General features: G+C 32.3%; 1 long non-coding RNA gene across 1 annotated transcript in view; it reads left to right on the plus strand.

Moving 5' to 3' along the window:
* Window positions 1-16445, plus strand: part of LOC123385061 — an 83655-nt gene extending 67210 nt beyond the window's left edge. Inside the window, exons 2-3 of the long non-coding RNA XR_006597076.1 lie at window positions 5532-5692; window positions 16230-16445. This is a non-coding gene — a long non-coding RNA (uncharacterized LOC123385061). The remainder of the gene's footprint in view (window positions 1-5531; window positions 5693-16229) is intronic.
* Window positions 16446-22650: the final 6205 nt, after the last annotated feature.

A 22650-nucleotide genomic window follows, 5' to 3' on the forward strand; every position in this document is an offset into this window, starting at 1 on the left:
TACAAAAGAGAACTCCTACCATGGTGTAAATATCACTCTATTACTAAAACTGGATGAAGACATTATAAAGAAAACTACAGACAAATAACTCTTGTGAGTATAAACCCCCAAATCCTCAAAGTAACAAACCATATTTGAAAACACATAAAAGGGTTATGCAACATGACTTACTAGGATTTATCCCAGGAATACTAAGGTAGTCCAACACACAAAAAATAATTAATGTACTAGACCTACTAATATATTAAAGCCAAAAAAATATATGATCATCTCAATTGGTATAGAAAAACATTTAACAAATTCAGCAATCTTTGATGATTAAGCACGCGCGCACACACACACACACACACACACACACACACACACACACACACCCACCAAACTAGATATATAAGGGAACGTTCTCAACAGGATAGAGGTCATCCACACACACACACACACAAAACAAACAAAAACCCACAAAAAAACAATGCAGTTAACATCATAATGATGAAAAATTGTAGGCTTTCCCTCTAAAATTTGAAACAAGCAAAGATATCTGCTGTCTCTAACCATATTCAAAATTGTACTGAAGATTCTAGCCAGGGAAACTGGGAAGGAAAAGAAAAAGGCATTCAAATAGAAAAGGAAAAAGTAGAACTATGTCTTTTTGTAGATTTCATGATATTGTATACTGAAATTGCTAAGAAATTCACAAACATGGAAATGTACATACATACATACATACACATAGAGCTAGTAAACAAGCTCTGCAAAGTTGAAAGACACAAGATGTAAAGTTAATTGTGTTTCTAGGGGCACGTGGGCAGCTCAGTCAGCTAAACGTCAGAGTCTTGGTTTCAGCTCTTGTCATGATCTCCAGGTTTGTGAGTTCAAGCCCCACATGAGGCTTTGCCCTGAGAGTGCAGAGCCTGCTTGGAATTCTTTCTCCCTCTCTCTGTCTGACCTTTCCATTGCTCACTCTCTCAAAATAAATAAACTTAAAAAAAGAAAAGTTAATTGTATTTCTATAAACTAGCAATGAACAATCCACTGAAAATAAAATTAATTCAATTTACCATAGCATCAAAAACAATAAATTATTTATGAATAAATTTAACAAATGTTTAACATGTGTGCTGGAAACTACAAAACAGAAAAAGTTAAGATCTAAATCAGTAGAAAAATATTACATATTCATTGATTGGAAGAGTTACTACTCTTGAGAGGGCTATACTCCCAAATTAATGTATAGATTCAATGCAATCTTTATCAGAATTTAATTTGGCCTCTGTAAAAATTGGCAGGGTGATCCAAAAGTTCATATGAAAATGCACAAAACTTAGAATAGCTAATGAACTTGATAAAGAACAACCACGTTAGAGGACTAAAAGTTCCTTATTTCAAAACTTACTACTATAGTAGCTATGGTAATTAAGATTTTGTTCTACTGGAATAAAGATAAACATACAGTTCAATGAAATAGAATTGAGAATCTAAAAATAAAGTTGTATACATCTAAGATCATTTGATTTTCAACAAAAGTGCTGAGAAGATTCAGATTTTTTTTTCAACAAATGATATTGGGAGAACTGTATATCTGTATTCAAAAGATGTAATTTGGATGCCTACTTTATACCATATGCAAATTTTAATTAAACATTGAATGAAAGCCCTAAATCCAAGAACAAATTATACAATTCTTAGAAGAAAAAATAGGTGTAAATCTTTGTGATTTTGGATTAAGCAGTGGTTTCTCAGACATGACATAAAAAGCACAAGCCAACAAAAACAGATAAAAATGACTTTTTTGCTCCAAAGGACACTATCAAGAAGGTGAAAAGACAATCCTCAAAACGCAAGAAAATTTTGCAAATTCCTACTTCTTTTCAGCAACTGAACTTGCTGTACAGGAGTTTTCCTTTTCTCTGACTGAATATATCATAAAGGTATAATATTTAACTCAATACTTTTATTATAACTCAGGAAAATTAAAGTAGCATGACTTAGTGCCAACATAATTGGCTACACAGACACATGTGCTCGTTGAGAGATTTTCCATTATTGATTAAAAGGTAATAACACAGATAATTTTACTTTATTTTTTCTTCCAGTTTATTATATTAAAAGCCACAATTTTTAATCATAGTGATATCAGAGAAAATTTCAAAAATATTACTTTGGACCCCCAGTTTAAATGAATAAAACTTTTAGTTATGTAGTTTTAGATATATATTTAATTAGTTATATGAACAATAAAATTGCTAAGAACATATATTTTTCTAAGCCATGAAAGATTCTAATTCTGTCCAAATTTAGGAAATAAGAAAAAAGATGGAAAGAAAAAAATTGATAAATCTAGTACTAGGTATTTTGATTTATATTAAATAAAATATTAAATATTAATTATATTTATTATTAATAAAATATTAAAATGGAGATGCTCATATAGGTAGGAAATATAAGGAGCCAATTGTTGAAACAATAGCAATATATTTTCTTGCTACATTTACTCTATTTCTAAAGCACGTATGAATATCTCCTTTTTAATATAACAGCCAAGTGTTACCCTAATATAAATCCCCTATATTTTCTTATATCTTTATACAACAAATCACAGAGAATCATTTCTGCTTCCATGGATTCTTCTCATCCTATACTTGAATCATCTTTCAACAACCTGAGATTTACATGTCTTTTGTCAATTTTCTATTTTCTTTCCCCCAAAATTACTAAAGTAAAATGTTAGCACTAATGAAGAATTACCAAAAGGTAGGAGTACAAGAAATAAAGGACCTTTCTAGAAACTACTGTAAATCTCAATCAATTTTATAAAATGTACAGCCCTGATAGTATTCTGTAATGAAAATCACTTGCCCTTATTTATTTGTATCCTTTGTTTTATTCCTGGTGGTGACACGTGGCAACACTCCCTTACCCTTCAATTCCTTACCACATGAAAAAGTAATCACATTTCTCTCTTCCTTAATGATGGCTTCATAAAGGCCTGAGAAGATCTTTAGCATAGAACAGTAAGAGTCTGCTCAGATCTCATGGGTAAGAAGCCCTGAAAGAAATCCCAACTGATACCTAGGGGTACATTCTAATTCTGAACTAGCAACACATTTTACAATATTGAACTATTCTAAAAATTCATTTGAAATGTAAGTCAGTGCTCACAAAATATTAGCAAATCACATTGAACGATACATAAAAAGGATCACTATGATGAAGTGTAATTTATTCTAGAGATACAATTTAATATCTGTAAATCAATGTGATACATCACATGAACAAAATGAAAAGTAAAAATCATATGATTATCTCAATATGCAGAAAAAACATTTGACAAAATTCAACATCCATTCCTGATAAAAACTCTCAGTGAAGGGGTATGATCCCTCTAAACCCACAACTTAATGAAGGCCATATAGAAATAACTCACAGCTAACATGATGTTCAATGGTGAAAAACTGAAAGCTTTTCCTTTAAGATCAAGAACAAAACAACAATGTCCACTCTCATCACTTTCATTCAACATAGTACTGAAAGTCCTATCTATAGGAACCAGACAAGAAAAAGTAAAAGACATCCAAATTGATAAGATAAACTGTCTCTATTGGCTGAAAGCATGCTACTATAAATAGAAAGCTCTCAAGACTCCAAGAAACCATTAGAATAAATGAAATCAGTTAAATTATAGGTCCAAAATTAACATAGCAGAAATGTGTTGTACTTCTATACACAAATAATGAAATAGCAGAAAAAGTTAAGAAAATAATTCATTCATAATTGTACCAAAAATAATAAAATGCCAAAAAATAAACTTAACCAAGGAGGTAAAAGACCTACACTGTGAAAACAATAAAACACTGATGAAAGAAATTGAAGATAGCATAAACAAATGGAAAGATATTCCATGCTTATGGATTAGAAGAATATAATTAAAAGATTCATAGTACCCAAAGCAATCTACAGATTCAATGCAATCCCTATCTAAATACCTATAGCATTTTTCATAGAACTAAAACAAAAAATCATAAAATCTGTATGGAATTACAAAAGACCCCAAATAGTATGGAATTACAAAAGACCCCAAATAGCCTAAACAATTGAGAGAGAACAAAACTGGAGGTATCACAATCTCAGATTTCAGCATATATTATAAAGGTATAGTAACCAAAGCAGGATGGTATTGACACAAAAATAGGCCTATAGATCAACAGAAGTAAACCCAAGTGTACATAAATAAACAGATAACAAAGATGTGGTATATATATATATACATATATATATGTATACATATGTATATATATATACACACACATACCACATATATATATCATATAATATAAATATGTACATATATAATGTATATATAATATACATAATATTATATATATAGTAATAGCACTGTAGGTTGACAGATGGTAGCTACACTTGTGAGCATAATGTATAGAGATATTAACTCACATTATATACATATATTATGTGTATATACATATATATGTGTGTGTATATAATGTGAGTTAACACATTATATACATATACATATATACATAATGGAATATTACCCAGCCATAAAAAATGAGAGCTTGACATTTGCAACAACATGGATAGACCTATTAGGCTAAGTGTATTATGCTAAGTGAAATAAGTCAGGGAAAGACAAACACCATATGATTTCACTGAAATGTGGAATCTAAAAACAAAACAAAACAAAAAGGGAGGGGAAAAAACCCATAAATACAGAGAACTGGTGTTGCCAGAGGGGAAGGAACTGGGGGGGATGGGCAAATGGGTGAAGGGGAGTGGGAGGTACAGGCTTCCAGTCATGGCATAAATAAGTCTCAGAGATGAAAAGTATAAGCACAGGGAGTATAGTCAATGATATCACAGTAACACTCTAGGCTGACAGATGGTAGCTACACTTGTGAACATAACAAAATGTATTGAGATGTCAAGTCACTGTGTTGTACACCTGAAATAAATGTAACATGTGTATCAACTGTAGTTCAATACAAAACTTGGAACACCAAAACAAAATATAATTCAAGAATATAAAATAAGCACTCCTGAGCCTTTTTTAAGTAATTACTTTTTCTGTGTTATCGGTGTCATACAAATACTTTGGGAACAAACACAGTTTATTGTATATTCTATGTGACTCATAAGTTATGAATAAATGGTGAATTTTAAGTAATAACAGTAAGAGCGTAGTTAATATTTACAAGGTTAAAAATTAAATGATATTGTCCTGATGATGTTGTTTCTCACTGTCCCTTTTACAAAAATATGGGAATCTTTCTAATTTAATAGACTGAATCAAATAAGCATTATGTTGCTATCCATACAAAACATTTTCTCTATTGAGATTTTCAATTCATTTTTCATGTGAATAGCTTTGATAGGGGTTTTCAAACATTTCTGACAACTACAATTGGTCCTTAAACTCTTGTCATCAAAGTGTCACCAATACTCAAGTTTGCATATAAATTCCTATTCTCCATCATATACCATGTGAATGAAGAAAATAACTGTTTGCTTTTCAGTTGGATAAAAGCATTTCAGAGGAACTACATGTGTTATGTTGATAGCAAGATTTGGAAGACAGCTGCTGGGGATGATCACCATAAAAGCACCTCTGGGAAGGATTTAAAGACGTGTGTTTCAAGGGTGACTGTTCCACGTAGCTGAGACACCACCAGCCATGGTAAGATCCACACATTCCAGTAAACAAATTTTCTAAATCACCTCTTTACCTCATGCATCTCCCATTAGCACAGCCACCTCCTTGTCATTCACACCGATGTAATGATCACTTCTGCAGCATTTACACCCTGAGCCTGACTGGCTGGTTGCCTCTTACTCAGTGGCAAGATTATTGATTGCAGATGCTTATTAAGCAAGTATGAGGCAATAAGCCGTGAGAGCTGTTGATAATTCAAGAGGCAAAGCTAGTAATTATATAGGGATCAGGAGGATTATTACATACATGGCCTTGGTAAATATGACCGATTGCTATCGCAGTGCTGTGATGACTTTTTGAATTTAAAGGTATTATTATTGATTTTTTTTGTTTTTATTGCATTTTAAATTGACAGATTTTTTATGCAAAAGTCCATTCTATCTAACTGCCAGATCCTGCTACTGTAACTTGATGATTAATGGACACGTGCAGCAGTTAGAGTTTCTACTGCTCAGTCCAAGACAAAGTCATGCAGCAGTTAGAGTTTCTACTGCTCAGTCCAAGACAAAGTCATTATCTTTTTTCCTCCAGATGTACTTTTCTTTCATCGTTTTCTGAATGTAACACATATTGTGCAGGAGAATTTTGGGTCATTTTACTTTTTATCTATTGGCGCTGTTGCGCTGCTTATAAAGACGCCACTTAAAATCATTAAATATATTACAGTGTCTTCTAGTTTGCACTCAGATAGGACTATGTCTTCCTGACTTTTTCTTTTGTAAGTTAAATTGGTCAAAGAGACACAATTTTCAAAAGGTAAAATGTGACAAAATTATGAGGAAAACTAGATAATGCCAAAAGTCTGAAATTTGAACTTAGCAAAGCAAACCCATATAGTAATTCATTATTATAAATGGTCAATATTGTGATTCTTTGAGGCATTTTAAACTGAAGTGGTAGAGAAATGTCAATTTTCTAAAATACTGATCAAATATATAGAATAGGAGGAAGTATATATTTTATTGTATGTTCATATTCAGCACAATTTTAGTTTATCTGAAATATGCACTAAAGAAGGAATTCATATTCAGAATTGTGGAAGTTTGCAAGTTCTAAAACCAGAGATTATAACATCCAACTACACCATGGAGCAGATAAATAAACAGATCCCAGAAAAGAAAAAAGTAGGCTGATTTATATCAAAGTTAAATCTGAAATAACAATATTATTAATACTCTTAAGATGATCAACATTTTTTGACTATATGCCATACACAAACTTTATATTATCCTGATGCTAAAGTAACTTTATAAAGTGGGTATTATAATCTATTTGTACATAAAAGGAAACTGAGTCTAAATTAGTCATTTTCCTGAGGATAGATTACTCATAAAAGGAAGAGTCAATACAATTAATACCTAGCCACAAACTTCTTGGCTTAGTTTCAGCATTATTGGTCTATGACTCTAGTATAGTGATTTTTCTCTTAAACATGTATTAATTCATTCATACATTCATGAGATATTGAAGGACTATTATATGATAACATTCTGTAGAATATATGGACAGGGTGATGATAAAGATGGGTAAGATCCCTTCTTCATGTCTCTCACATTATAATCAAACAGGGAAAATACATAATCTACTGGAGTATAAAATAGAATGATAGTGCTATCAAATTTTAATGATGTAAAGAGACAAAGAATGGTAATGACAAATTTTATAAGGGAAAATTAAAGGGAACGAGTTACACATATGTAACTGTGCCTGCAAAAACAAGAGCCCGGAGTCCAGTGGATATTAAATTTAAGTTTGGGGCACCTGAGTGGCTCAGTCAGTTAAGCATAAGACTCTTGATTTTGGCTCAGGTCATGATCTTGTGGTTCATGAGATCGAGCCCCATGTAAGGCTCTGCACTGACAGCACAGAGCCTGCTTGGTATTCTCTTTTCCCCCCCTATCTCTCTACCCCTCTCCTGCTCATGCTCTCTCAAAATTAATAAACTTAAAAAATTTAAGGCTCTTGTAATATGTCTAAAATTAGATATAAATTAGTTGGCTATATATGTCTAAAGCTGTACTGTCCAATATGGTCACCACTAACCACATATGGCTATTTAAATTTAAATTAATTTAAATACAATTAAAATTCAGTTTATCATTAAGACTAGCTAGATTTTAAGAGCTAAATAGGGCATGGGACTACTGCCTACCATATTGGATGCTACAGATACGGAACATCTCTCATTGCAGAAGTTTCAATTGGACAACACTGGTTTAGAGTTCAGAGAATAGTTCATATGTGGAGACATGAATTTGGGAATCAAAAAATGACTCAATATTTTTTCTTATTTGAGCAACTTGTTAGTGATATGTGTTTCTGAGATAAGTTAGAGAAAAGGTTAGTATGTAAGTTGTGGACTGAAAGTTTTCCATCTAAGGAATATAAAATTGAATAATAGAATATTTAAAACAAGATAAAATATAACAGAATATAAGGAAATTTATAAGAATGTCAATATGAAACTTTAAATACTATTTTCCTTTGTGAAGAAACTAAATCCCTACAGCCTCCTGAATATATGTTATAATTTTTGAATATCTATTCAGGACTTTTTTTAGTATTATCTCCAATTCATATAGTTCTGTTCCTATAGATCCAAAATATCCTATGGATACTAAAATATAACCATGAACATCCTAATTCCTTTCCCAGGATACTGGTAGAGTCACCCATTCCACTTTCACATATGCACAAGAACCAACATATTTGCTGAAAATTAAGATTAGAAAAGTTTAGCTCAAACCATCCAAATAACTCCATTTTAGGACAAAAAGGACTGCATAACCAATATCCTTATGTGTCACATGTGTAGATTTTCTTTGATCTTATCCATCTTTCAATACGTTTTATTCTTCCACCCAAATCTCAAATCCCTGCTGTTACCAAGTGTAAGATTCAAATTCTCAGACCTTACTATGATTTACATATGCTTCTATATTTAAATTGCATTATTAAAAATGTAAAAAGTAAATGAAAGCTGTACCCTATTCCTACCATAAAATTAATTTTAGCTTTCTTTCTCTTTTGGTTTCCTTCTTATTTCTTTCTTTCTTTCTTTCTTTCTTTCTTTCTTTTTCTTTTTTTTTTTTTTTTTTTTTTTTTGCTAATTGTATTTGGAATAGTACATCTGCTATTATTTTAACTTTTTTTTTAAATGTTTGTTTATTTTTGAGAGAGACAGCGCATGAGTTGGGGAGGATCAGAGAGAGAGAGAGAGAGAGAGAGAGAGAGAGAGAGAGAGACAGACAGACAGAGACAGAGAATCCAAAGCAGGCTCCAAGCTCTGAGCCATCAGCACAGAGCCCAACGTAGGGCTCAAACCCAGGAACTGTGAGATCATGACCTGAGCCAGTCAGACACTTAACAGACTAAGCCACCCAGGCACCCCCATCTGCTATTATGAGAATACTGAAAACGTTTTAAAATAGGGATGGTTTGTTCCTTTAAAGGTGAGAGCTACCCTGTATGTGTGTGCGATCACTAAAAACAGTGCAAACATATGGCAAAAAGGCAAAGGTTGTCTAAATAGGTCAGAAAAGGACTTGACAGACTCCTATAGAAAATGAAATAAGCATGAGAAAAATCTATTTCTAAATAAAATATTTGGTAAATATTCTTTCAACTGATAAAAGTATTTTAATAATTGGATTTTTCTTTCCCAGAATAATATTCTTTATTCTTTGTAAATATTAAGATATTATAAATTTAATTCATTGTTGTAAACTATGTAGGCCACTAGCCTCTTCCATGCTAGAACATCCAATAAGTACCATTCAATTTACTGATAGATGAGAGGTATGAATAATTATTACATATTCTTTGGACTTATCAAATTCAAGGCAATTTCAATCCAACACTGAATGCAGGCATTTGTATTTAGATCAGATCAGCAATGTTAATTACTAATGAATTTTATAATTATTCTTCCTGAATATTAGTGACAAAGATAAGACATAAAACAAACAAATTTAATTGTTCTCAGATTTATTCATGAACAATTATTTTGATCAAAACAATCCAACATGCTTTTCAAAGTCACCTGGTAGAAGATTCATAATTTCTGGCTAAGTGGCTGAGCAATTATACGTGTTCTTTTTTTTTTTTTTAATTTTTTTTTAACGTTTTATTTATTTATTTTTTTTTTTTTTGAGACAGGGAGAGACAGAGCATGAACAGGGGAGGGTCAGAGAGAGGGAGACACAGAATCTGAAACAGGCTCCAGGCTCTGAGCTGTCAGCACAGAGCCCGACACGGGGCTCGAACTCACGGACCGTGAGATCATGACCTGAGCCGAAGTCGGCTGCTCAACCGACTGAGCCACCCAGGTGCCCCTATACGTGTTCTTAAGACTTCAGTACCTTCGAAAGAAATCGTGTTGCCAGTGCATGTTACACTTCACCTTTGGTTTAAGATCTAACAGAACACATAACTTTTTCATGAGTTTTAGGTATTCTGTAATATTTTTTTTTATTTATCATTGAAGGATCCAGGCTTTTCTAGATATTTTCATGTTTTGTCACTTCCACTTTCCTATTTGAATAAATCAGCCTGATAACCAAAATTATATAGATCTTATTTATCATCAGAGGAGAGGTGCAGTATATTAGGACAAAGGAGTAGAGGTTTAATTAACTTTTTTTTTTTTTTTTTTACAATTCATCTCCAGGTATTTTTGTTTTGTTTCGAATTTTCATTTAAATTCTAGTTAGTTAGCATAAAGTGTAATGCTGGTTTCAATAGAATTTAGTGATTTATCATTTAAATATAACACCTTGTGCTCATTACAAGTGTCCTCCTTAATACCCATCATACATTTAGCCCATTCCCCATCTACCTCCCTCCATCAAGCCTTAGTTTATTCTCTATAGTTAAGAGTCTCTTATGGTTTGCTTTCCTCTTTTTTCCCTTCCCCAATATTCATTTCTTTCTCCAATTCCATATATAAGCGAAATAATATGGTATTTTTCTTTCTCTGACTTATTTTGCTTAGCATAATACACTCTAGCTCCATCCACATCATTGCAAATGGCAAGATTTCATTATTTTTTGATGGCTGAGTAATATTCCATTGTGTATATATACATGGACTCTTCTGTATCCAGTCATCAATGACAGACATTTAGGCTCTTCCCATAATTTGGCTATTGTCCATAATGCTGCTATGAACATCGGGGTAAATATGCCCCTTCAAATCTGCATTTTTGTATCCTTAGGATAAACACCTAGTAATACAATTGCTGGGTTTTATGGTAGTTCTATTTTTAACTTTCTGAGAAACCTCCACACTGTTTTCCGTGAAGCTACCCCAGTTTGCATCCCCACCCACAGTGTAAGAGGGTTCCTCTTTCTCTATATCCTCGCCAACACCTGTTGTTTCCTGTATTGTTAATTTTAGCCATTCTGACAGGTATGAGGGAGTATCTCATCAGTTTTTATTTGTATTTCCCTGATGATGAGTGATGTTGAGCATCTTTTCATGTTTCATCATCTTTTTATGATGTTGAGCATCTGGATGTCTTCTTTGGAAAGATGTTCATGTCTTCTGCCCATTTCTTAACTGGATTGTTTGCTTTCTGGGTATCAAGTTTGATAAATTCTTTATAGATTTTGGATACTAACCCTTTATCAGATATCTCATTTGCAAATACATTTTCCCATTCCAATAGACTGCCTTCTAGTGTGGTTGATTGTTTCCTTCACTGTTCAGAAGCGCTTTATCTTGATGAAGTCCCAATAATTCATTTTTGCTTTTGTTTCCCTTGTCTCTGGAGATAAGTCCTATAAGAAGTTGCTATAGCCAAGGTTAAACAAGTTGTTGCCTGTATTCTTCTCTAGGATTTTGATGATTTCCTTTCTCACACTTAGGTCTTTCATCCATTTGAAGTTATTTTTGTGTATGACGTAAGAAAGTGATCCAGTATCATTCTTTTGCATGTAGCTGTCCAGTTTTCCTGACACAATTTAAAGAGATTATGTTTCTTCCACTGGATATTCTTTCCTGCTTTGCCCAAGATTAATTGGCCATATAGTTATGGATAGGAATGAAGGTTCTAATAAGATGTCCATTTTAGGAAGGGACCCAGATACATATTATGGCCAAATGTTAAGTGTTTGAGAATTAAGGTCAATTATCTATCATTGTCATTATACCAACAGGGTAGACTGAATTGGTGGGATACTAGATACCTCTAAAATTTGAGATAGTTATTATAATTGTATTACTAAAGCTTTGGTAGACAGGTTTTTAAAAATGTCAACTTGTTGCATGGGTATAATAGTTTCTGAGCACAAGAATCTTCTAGATTCTTTTATAGTGAAGTTATTATACTTCAAGTTCATGATATAAACAGTCATTCATATTCATTTGCTATTGTAAAAGAGTACAAGTCTTACTTTTGGCTTCCTTTTTTCATGTAAAAATATTGTTGAAAGGATGCTGATGACAAGTTATTACATTTATCTTCTTTAATAGCAGGTATGATAAAGACTAGTTTGCTCTTCAGTCTTTCAATTTAAAGATTTGATGGTGGTGATGGTGGTAGCAGTGATGCTGCTGCTGCTGAAGATGTTATTTAAGTTCCTGAAGCACAAACTAAAGAGTTATGCAATGCCCAAGGAACATAAATTTGGCCATTTCTGAAGCCAACCAAGATGTTTATCCTAACCCATATTTTTGTCATATTTTTACTTACATTCACTTCTTTACATAATCACTTGTAGAAAAATATGCTGTTACACCTTAGATTTAGAAATGTGGCAGCAATGTAATTAATACTCAAAATAATGAAATAATTTCTGAAGTTTTTCTGTATCATCTTCTGGTAGAAGAACAAATCGGATTTTTTATAGCAAGCAGGAAGTAAGAATTATTTTTCCTTTTGAGGCTCAGCACTTCAACTATTTCCTTCAAGAGTTTCTGGCAAACTATTTGGTTTAATCTCAAAAAATCTCTTTACTGAAAATGTTGATAGCTATTAAGAATAACTTAGAGAATTAGTTATTGGTATAATCTTGCTATTTAGTATTGATCTCCTTACCTTACACTATAAAGATTCTTTGAGTCAAGCATCCTTTTACACATTTGTTACTTCTCCATTTTTATTTATTTTTTTTATTTTTTTAACGTTTATTTATTTTTGAGACAGAGAGAGACAGAGCATGAATGGGGGAGGGTCAGAGGGAGGGAGACACAGAGTCTGAAACAGGCTCCAGGCTCTGAGTGGTCAGCACAGACCCCGACATGGGGCTTGAACTCACCTACCAGGAGATCATGACCTGAGCCGAAGTCAGACGCTTAACCAACTGAGCCACCCAGGCGCCCCATTTCTCCACTTTTAAAAAATAACTTTTACTTCGTAGAAAACTTCAAAATCAGTTGAAGAAAAATGACATAAGAGGCCCAGTATTTTTTGCATATGGTCTATAATTCTCTTATATTACACTATAATTCCATACTGAATATTCAATTAAAGTATATTAGGGGAATTATCCTTATCATTTCTTAACAAATTTTAATTACAACCCTGTTTGTCCCATTGCTATTGAAACTCACACACATATTTTCTTCAGTGATTTTTTTTCCTATAAATATTTATTCTATTGGATTCACTATGATTTTGCTGTGTTATGCCTAGACATCTTGTGGCAAGCAAGTAAAAAAAAAAAAAAAGCAATGATTCATCATGCTGTCAGACTTGATAGAATTCTGATGCTTTATCTAGGTCTAGATATCTGATGAATAAAGCAAAAAAATAAGACATTTAATGATTTCAGTTGCCCTTTGGTGCATAGCAACATATAATTAAAGAAAATGTTCTAGTAATGTGTTTTTTTTTCCTTACAGTAAATTTCTGAGCCACCATAACTTTAAACAGATAGTGCAAATTCTTCTTCTACAAATGTGAAAATGGTGACAGTTTCTAGCAAATTACTTTAAATTTTTAATTTAAATTTTGAGCTTCCAAAATGACAAAATTATGAAGAAATATCTTTTTGAGCAGTTTTTAAAAATTTGTTTGAAATTTAATTAGTGAGAATAAAGTGTGTTTTGGAAAAAACACTTTTTCATATTACTGTTATTTTATATGTGTGTGATTGGTATTATAAATAATATCAAGGATTTGTCAACTTATGAATATGTCAAAAAGTTAACATTCTTAAAAGATGTGAAGTTTCAAAATAGAATTTTTCTTGAAATACTTATAGCTTATGTGGAAATATGTAATTTAAAGAACTGTTCAAATGCTATTTTGACATTTTTTTTTATTTTGGGGAGGCAGAGAGAGTCAGAGTGTGAGCCAGGGAGGGACAGAGAGAGAGAGAGAGAGAGAGAGAGAGAGAGAGAGAGAGAGACAGAATCCAAGGCAGGCTCCAGGCTCTGAGCTGTCAGCACAGAGCCTGACACGAACCCATGACCTGAGGTGAAGTCGGACAGTTAACCAACTGAACCACCCAGGTGCCCCAAGTGCTATTTTGATATCATAAAAGCTAATATCCCAAACAGTAAAAATTAGAGTTAGCTATATTATAATCACTGTAATCTTACTTGGCATTAGTAGTTAAACGTCAAAGAGATTTGTGGACTCAAGGATATTTTTCTAATAGAAATACGTTGTTAATAATACTGTTTTAATATTTTATCTATTTCTCTATTTTTAAAATATTTAACATTATTTATATCCAATTACATACTATATACATATTTATAAATGTGTATACAAACCAATAGAAATTGAATGTGTAAAGAGTACAAAGGGATTTTTCAATATAAGTTATGTCCAGAATATAAATATGTTTTAAAATTAAGGTAATCTTGGGGCACCTTGGTGGCTCAGTCAGTTAAGCCTCTGACTTCAGCTCAGGTCATGATCTTTCACTCTTTGAGTTTGAGCCCCATGTTGGGCTCTGTGCTGACAGCTCAGAGCCTGGTGCCTGCTTCAGATTCTGTGTCTTCCTCTCTCTCTGCCCCTCTACCTCTCATGCTCTCTCTCGCTCTCTCTCTCTCAAAAATAAACATTTAAAAACTAAAAAAAATAAAAATAAAAAAATAAAATTAAGGCAATCACTTTAACTCAAATAAAACATTTTTTTTTCATAGTACTGGGATTACACTGACTAAACAGGATGTACCTTATGAGATGACTTTGTAATTGATCACACACAATAGTTCCATAAATGTGACTGACATACACACTTATATAGAATTTTAAAGGGCAAAACTAAATCTGACACAAGTGATAGATTGTATCTGAATATGAAGAACAAAGCTCAACTCTGGTATACCAATAGCTAATCAAATACTAATAAGTGCAGGATGAAAACTCTTATTTTACTCAATCCTAGAGCAGGTATCTCATACTTAAATCAGAAATCCAGTTTACTATTCTGATTCTATTGAAGATTTAGACACACACAAAATCTATTGACTGCATTACTGATTAAGCACTAAATCTGAAACTATATATGCTTTATTGTGTAAACTTTTCATAAGTCTTAAAAATTTAACATTATTAATTTTAGATATGAGAAAAATTGGTTACCAGACTAATCACTAGCCAACCTTGGATTGGTACACAAACCAATATGGCTGCAACATCCCTTTATTATATCTTATTTTATAATGTCTATATTATAATTTATGTGATGAATAAACATATGAGTAGTTAAGTGTATATGATAAGTTCACAAAATGAGTAATCTCTGAATCAGTGATCTAAACATGATCACTAATGCAGAGGAACTTGAAGAAGCAGATCAGAGAATACATAATATCACTTTCTCATGAGTGGTCAAAATTGCATCCCAAGTAGAAACAGCATCCTGCATGGGAGACATAACTTGTTTGTAAACTGTCAATTATTGAATCACGTTAATATGCTTGCAAATAGTCTTGTGTGTATAACCAACAGAAGACTTGAGAGGAGACATATTTTGTTATAAATAAACAAAATGTATGAAGAGAAGACATGAAAAATTTAAATATAGATTCAAAAGTTAGTGGAATAGTAATACATCTAATACAGTTACATTTACAAATGTGTCACTGAAAGAAAACTTTACAGACCATAGCAAACACTCACAAAAACCCGTGCAGTGCAGGGGATTTCCCTGGAAAACACAGACCATACTCAGGATATTTTGAATACTACCATGAGCCATGAACTTTGGTTTTGGAATGAACTTTTGTCAACAAAACCTGCCTTGACTTCTAACTTTCTATTAAAAGTGCTGCTGCTAATCTAGTGATTGACATACTCAAAATTGTCACAAGGGTGCTGTCTGAAGCAAACCTGCTTTGTGAGAAAAACAAAATTCCTGGAGGTCAAGACTCAAGTATATGTATCTTTTCATAGTCTTGTCCTTATCCTAATTTACATAATATGCTTAGATCTCTACCATTAGGGTCCTCAGGACCCACAGCTGTTATCTGCTACACGTTTTATTTTTTTTTTCTAATTTAGGAAAATCCAGAGGCATTTATATATATTTTTATGTTTAGGTGACTCAGAATCAAGCCAAACTGATGGTAATTCCAGTTCTTATATCTCATCCCAACTCTAACATCTGAGCTTGTTGTCCTGCCCTTATGATGAAGATTACATCTGCTACCATAACTACTGGATCCTTTTATTGGTTCTGAATCTAAATTGTAGTGATAATCTGTCCAGTATTTAATTCCATCATAACTGACTCCTTGTACTTATTCTCTTCTCTTCCTAAGTCTTTAATAAATATCTTATATTTTCTAGGCATACCTTTCATTGATATTTTACTTCTCATATTACTATGAAGTATTTTATGTTATTTTACAGATAGAAAAAAAATTAACAACTTATTCAGAGTTGCACTGACATTCCTTGCACATGAAAACCAAATGAAAGCTGGTGTAGCTATGCTTATATCCAAAATAGACTTTAAAACGATAACTTAATAATAAAAGACACAGAAGGGCAATACAAAAGGATAAAGGAGTCAATTAAACAAGAAGATCTGTACATATATATGCACCCAACATAAGAGCGCCTAAATACATAAAGAAAATATTAGAAACCAAGAGGGAAAGGTAGACAAATATAATAATAGAAGACCTTAATGCCCCATATCAATGGATAGATAATTCAGACAGAAAATCAATAAAGAAATATAGGCCTTAAGAAAAAGAAAATTAGACCAGATGAATATAACATATATACAGAACATTCCATCCAAAAGCAATAGAATACACAATCTTTTCAAATGTACATGGAACATTCTCCAGAATAGATCACGTTGGGCCACAAAATGAGTCTTAATAAATTTAAGGAGATTGAATTTATAGCAAGCATCTTTTCTGAACATTGTAGTATAAAACCAGAAATCAATTACAATAAGAAAACTGTAAAATTCACAAATGTGTGAAAATTAATGTTACTAAATAACCAATGGATCAACAAAGATAGCAAAAGAGAAATTAAAAAAAATAAATAAACAAGGATGGAAATACAATGTACCAAAACTTATGGGATACAGAAAAAAAAATAGTTTTAAGAGAAAGTTTATAGAGATAATTGCCTAGCACAAGAAACAGGAAAAATCTCAAACAACCTAACTTTATTTCAAGAAACAAAGAAAAAAAATAAAATAAAAAAATAAAAAAATAAAAAAATAAAAAAAACCTCCCCTATCCCCCCCCCACACATACACACACACACACACACACACACACCACAAAAAATGAAGCTCAAAATACATGGTAGAAAATAAGGATCAGAATGCAAATAAATAAAGACTAAAAAGTCAATATAAAATATCAATGAAACTAAGAGCTGGTTATTTGAAAAGACAAAATTGATAAATCTTTAGGTAGATTCATTAAGAATGAAAGAAAAAGGACTCAAAATCAGAAGTGAAAGAGTTTACAACTGATACCATAAAAATAAAAGTTTTACATAAGAAACCATGAGCTATATTCCAATAAATCTGAAAATCTACAAGAAATGGATGAATTACTAGAAATATATAGCCTACAAGAATGAATCATAAATAGAAAATCTTAACAAAGCTATTATAAGTAAGAAGATTGAATCCATAATTGAAACCTCTTAACAAATAAAAGTCCATGGCTAGATTGCTTCACTGGTAAATCTACCAAACATTCAAAGAATAATTATCAATTCTTCTCAAACTCTTTGAAAAATAGAAGAGGAAACACCTCCAATCTCATATTACAAAGCCAGCATTACTTTGATACCAAAACCAGATAAGGATACCACAAGAAAAGAAAACTCCAGGTCAATATCCCTGATTAACATAGATGAAATAACCCTCAACAAAATATCAGCAAACCAAATTCAACAATACATTAAAAGGATAATACACTGTGATCAAGTGGAATTTACTCCAGGGATGCAAGGATGGTTTAACATTGACAAATCAATGTGATAAAACCACATTAACACAATACAAAATAAAACTCATATGATCATTTCAATATTTGTCAGAATCATCTGACACAATTCAATATCCCTTTATGGAAAAAAAAAATACTTCTCCACAAAGTGGGTATAGAAAGAACATACCTCACCATAATAAAGGCCATATATGACAAGCCCATAGCTATCATTATATTCAATGGTAGAAATATGAAAGCTTTTCTGCTAAGATAAGGAACAAAACAAGAATGCCCAATTTTACCACTTTGATTCAAAATAGTATTGGAAGTTCTAGCCAGAGAAATTAACAAGAAAAAGAAACAGCCTCCAAATTGGAAAGTAGAAGTAAACTGTCACAATTTGCTGATGTTACTTTTACATAACCCTAAAGACTCTCCCCAAAAAACTGTTAGAAGTAAAATAATAAATTCAGTAAAATTCCAGATGGAATATCAATACAGAAATATGTTGTGTTTCTATTCACTAATAATGAACAGAAAGAATTATTTAAAAATCTTTTATAATTGCATCAAATATAAAAACAAACAATCCTAAAAGGATTTTTAGATTTCTGTAAAACCCTAAGAGACTCCAGAAGTAGCCAAAGCAATCTTGAGAAAGAAGAACAAATTGGGAAATGTCATACTCCCAGATTTCAAACTTTGTTACAAATCTGTTAATCAAAACAGAATGGTACTGGCACAAAAACAGACACATTAATATAATATAATATAATATAATATAATATAATATAATATATGTTACATATATTATAATATAATTGTATTTATTACTTTATAGATGTGTATATATACACATAATGTAATAATAAATATATAATGTAACAATGTATAATGTAATAATGTATAATGTAATAATATATAATGTAATATATAATATATTATATAATGTATACATATATATGTATAAAATCAATGAAACAAAATAGAAAGCCCAGAAATAAACCCATGCATGTATGATCGATTGATTTACCACAAAGGAGCCAAGAATATACAATTGGGAAAGGATGGTCTGTTTAATAAATGGTGTTGAGACAACTCAACAGCCACATGCAAAAGAATAAACTGGACCACTATCTTGCACCATACACAAAAGTTAACCCAAATGGATTAAAGCCTTGAAAATAAGACCCCAAAACCTAAAACTCCTAGAACATAAACTCCTTGACGTCAACATCATAATATTTTTGGATTTGACACCAAAACAAAGGGAATACAAGCAAAAAGTAAACAAGTGGGACTATATCAAATTAAAATTTTCTGTACAGCAAAGGAAACCACCAACAAAATGAAAAGGCAACTGACTGAATAGAAGATACTTGCAAATTGTGTATCTGGATAAGGGGTTAATATCCAAAATATATAAAGAACACATATAACTCAATAGTAGAAAAACAAACAATCGGATTTAAAAAATGGGCACGCGATCTGTATAGCCATTTTCCCAAAGACATACATTGCCAACAGTGATATGAAAAGATGCTCAACATCAGTAATCATCAGGAGAATGAAAATTTAAACTGCAAAGAAATCACCTCACACTTGTTAGAATGTCTCTTGTCAAAAATACAAGAAATAACAAGTTTTGGTGAGACTGTAGAGAAAAGGAAAGCCTTATGGACTGTTGGTGGGGATGTAAACTGATGGATCTACTACGGAAAATAGTGTGAAGTTTCATGAAAAAATTAAAAATAGAACTACCATATCCAGAAATTCCACTGGTGGGTGTCAATTTCCAAATAAATTGACACTATTAGCTCAAAAAGATATATGCACCCCCATGTTCATTGCAGCATCATTTATAGTAGTCAAGATATGAAAAAAAGTGTGGTATATACAGTGGGTATTAGTCAGCCATAAAAAGGAATTAAATTTCACCATTTGCAACAACACATGAACCTTAAGGGCATTATGCTAAATAAAACAAATCAAGTGGAGAAAAAAGGCTCATAGCTACAGAGAACAGATTGGTGGTTACCAGAAGCAGTGGATAGGGGGGAGGGTGTGCAAAATGGGTGAATAAATGAAGTCAAAAGGTACAAACTTCCTGTTGTAAAGTAAGTAAATTATGTTGATATAATGCATAGCATGGTGACTAGTTAATAATAACTATTGCATATATAAAAGTTGCTAAGAGAGTATATCTGAACAGTTCTCATTTCAAGACAAAATTCTGTAAATATGTATGGTGATCGATGTTAACTAGACATACTGTGATCATGTCACAATTACACAAATATCAAATTTTTATGTTGTACACTTGAAACTAATGTAATGTATGCCAATTACCCTTTTTAAACAAAAAGAAGAGGGGCGCCTGGGTGGCTCAGTCGGTTAAGCATCCCACTTCAGCCCGGGTCACGATCTCGCGGTCCGTGAGTTCGAGCCCCGCGTTGGGCTCTGGGCTGATGGCTCAGAGCCTGGAGCCTGCTTCTGATTCTGTGTCTCCCTCTCTCTCTGCCCCTCCCCCGTTCATGCTCTCTCTCTGTCTCAAAAATAAATAAACGTTAAAAAAAATTAAAAAAAAATAATAAAAAGAAGAAAAAAGAAATAGGCTCTGGAAAACCTGGAAAAGTAATTTTAAATGAATAAGTATATACAATAAGTATATTTCATATTTATATAAAATGAATGAATATAGAATGGAAAATGCCAGGTCTTTAATGACCAACAAACCTCTCAATTTTATCCCTATCAGTTTTAATTGCCCATTAATTCTAACATTTGACATCTCTTCTTCCATGGAATTCACTTTAATAAATTAGAACTTAGAATCATGGGATGAATGGACACAAAGTTGATTCTTGACCTGTTAATGAGATAAGTGAAAAATTGCATATTTTAGGAGTCTAAGACCACTAATTGTGTGTTTGCATATTTCTTTAGACTCACAGTTATCCCACGTTTCAAAGGCATAGGGATCCGATTTTTTTTATTATAGTTACAAAATTTAGGATTGAAAATCTACTAAAATGACATAGATAACTTCATCGACAACAAGAACATGGGTCAGCATATAAAATCTAATGTGCTTATTGACCATACCTCTGAAATTTTATTTAAATATAAATATGGCCCCCCAAAATATAAATATGGCCAGAAATGCTTTGATTCTCTTCTTTATATCTATTTTGATATGTCGAGTTATTGCAAATTTAAAGAGAAATGTACTTACTGAACATAATAGTTTCTTTCTTTAATGTTTCTTTATTCTGAAAGAGAGCGTGCACAGGCACAACTAGGGGAAGGGCAGAAAGAGAGAGTTGGGGAGAGAATACCAACCAGGATCCACACTGTCAGCTCAAAGCCTAAAGCTGGGTTCCATCTCAGGAACCATGTGCCAAAATCAAGAGTTGAACACTTAACTGATTGAGCCACCCAGATGCCCCTAAACATAATAGTTTCTAGAAATTTATTTCAGTGGGTGTTTATATTTCTGATAGTTTACGCTTACCCTATTCCTTACATTATCTAATAAAAGCCATTCTTCACACTCTACCCCTCAGGGAGAAAAACATTTCATGAACCCAAGCGCTACTTGGCTATTGTCTACACCACTAGTCTACTCCAATATCTGGCATATAAAACCAGGACACTTCATTGTAGCATTGGAGTCTTGCTCTCACTTGGCCTAAATCTATAATCTATTCATCTAATTTTTTTTTTTATTTCTTCTTACAGAAACTGATCACAGCTGATTTCAACTTTATCACCAGGAACAAAATATATTCTAGATACTAAACTCCACTCCCTTAGAGACCTATCTGGAGTTTTTATAAAAGCATACACATTTATGAAAAGGTAGACCTAATGTTTTCTATTTTTTCTTCCTATTGTTATTGATGCATCTCGACTTGAAAACACTCAGGGTGATGTTTTGTTTTAGAAGCACGAGTTTCCCAATTCATCAAAAACTTCCCCCTCTGAAAGACATAAACAATAAAACCAAACATAACCCAACTATTAGCCCACCATAAAATGGATCCAGTCCCCTTATTCAGCAATTTCAAATGGCTCCATCATTCTACATGGTCACTGTTACATAAACCACTGAGTCCTTGCACCAAGAAAATGAAACTACGCCTTCATTCATACTTGAATTTTTGGCACTATAAAATCTATAACCAAGAGTAAGTTTCTATTTCCTAACAGTGAGTCTCTTATTAAATTACAGATTTGAAGAACTCCTAAACTTCGACAGCCACAATTCTTACATAAAATGACAACCCGTGTGCATTTGGTTAATAAGTACATAATAAGCATGAGGATGAGAACTTTCCACTAAATCTATAGCTAAACAATGAAAGGAGATGGCACCAAACGTCTGCCAAGGCAAAACCAGGAGATATACAAAAAATATATAAAAAATAAAAGTAAAAAGAGATGTGGCTCACAGATCTGATTCACTTTCCTTGAAATGTAGCTTTTGCTCTATTATCTCCTGAAATAATTGGCTTTATGCCTTCTTGATGTTGGCTTTGCCTGATTC

This window comes from Felis catus, chromosome B1 (assembly GCF_018350175.1).
Source record: "Felis catus isolate Fca126 chromosome B1, F.catus_Fca126_mat1.0, whole genome shotgun sequence".
NCBI classification, from domain to species: Eukaryota; Metazoa; Chordata; class Mammalia; order Carnivora; family Felidae; genus Felis; species Felis catus.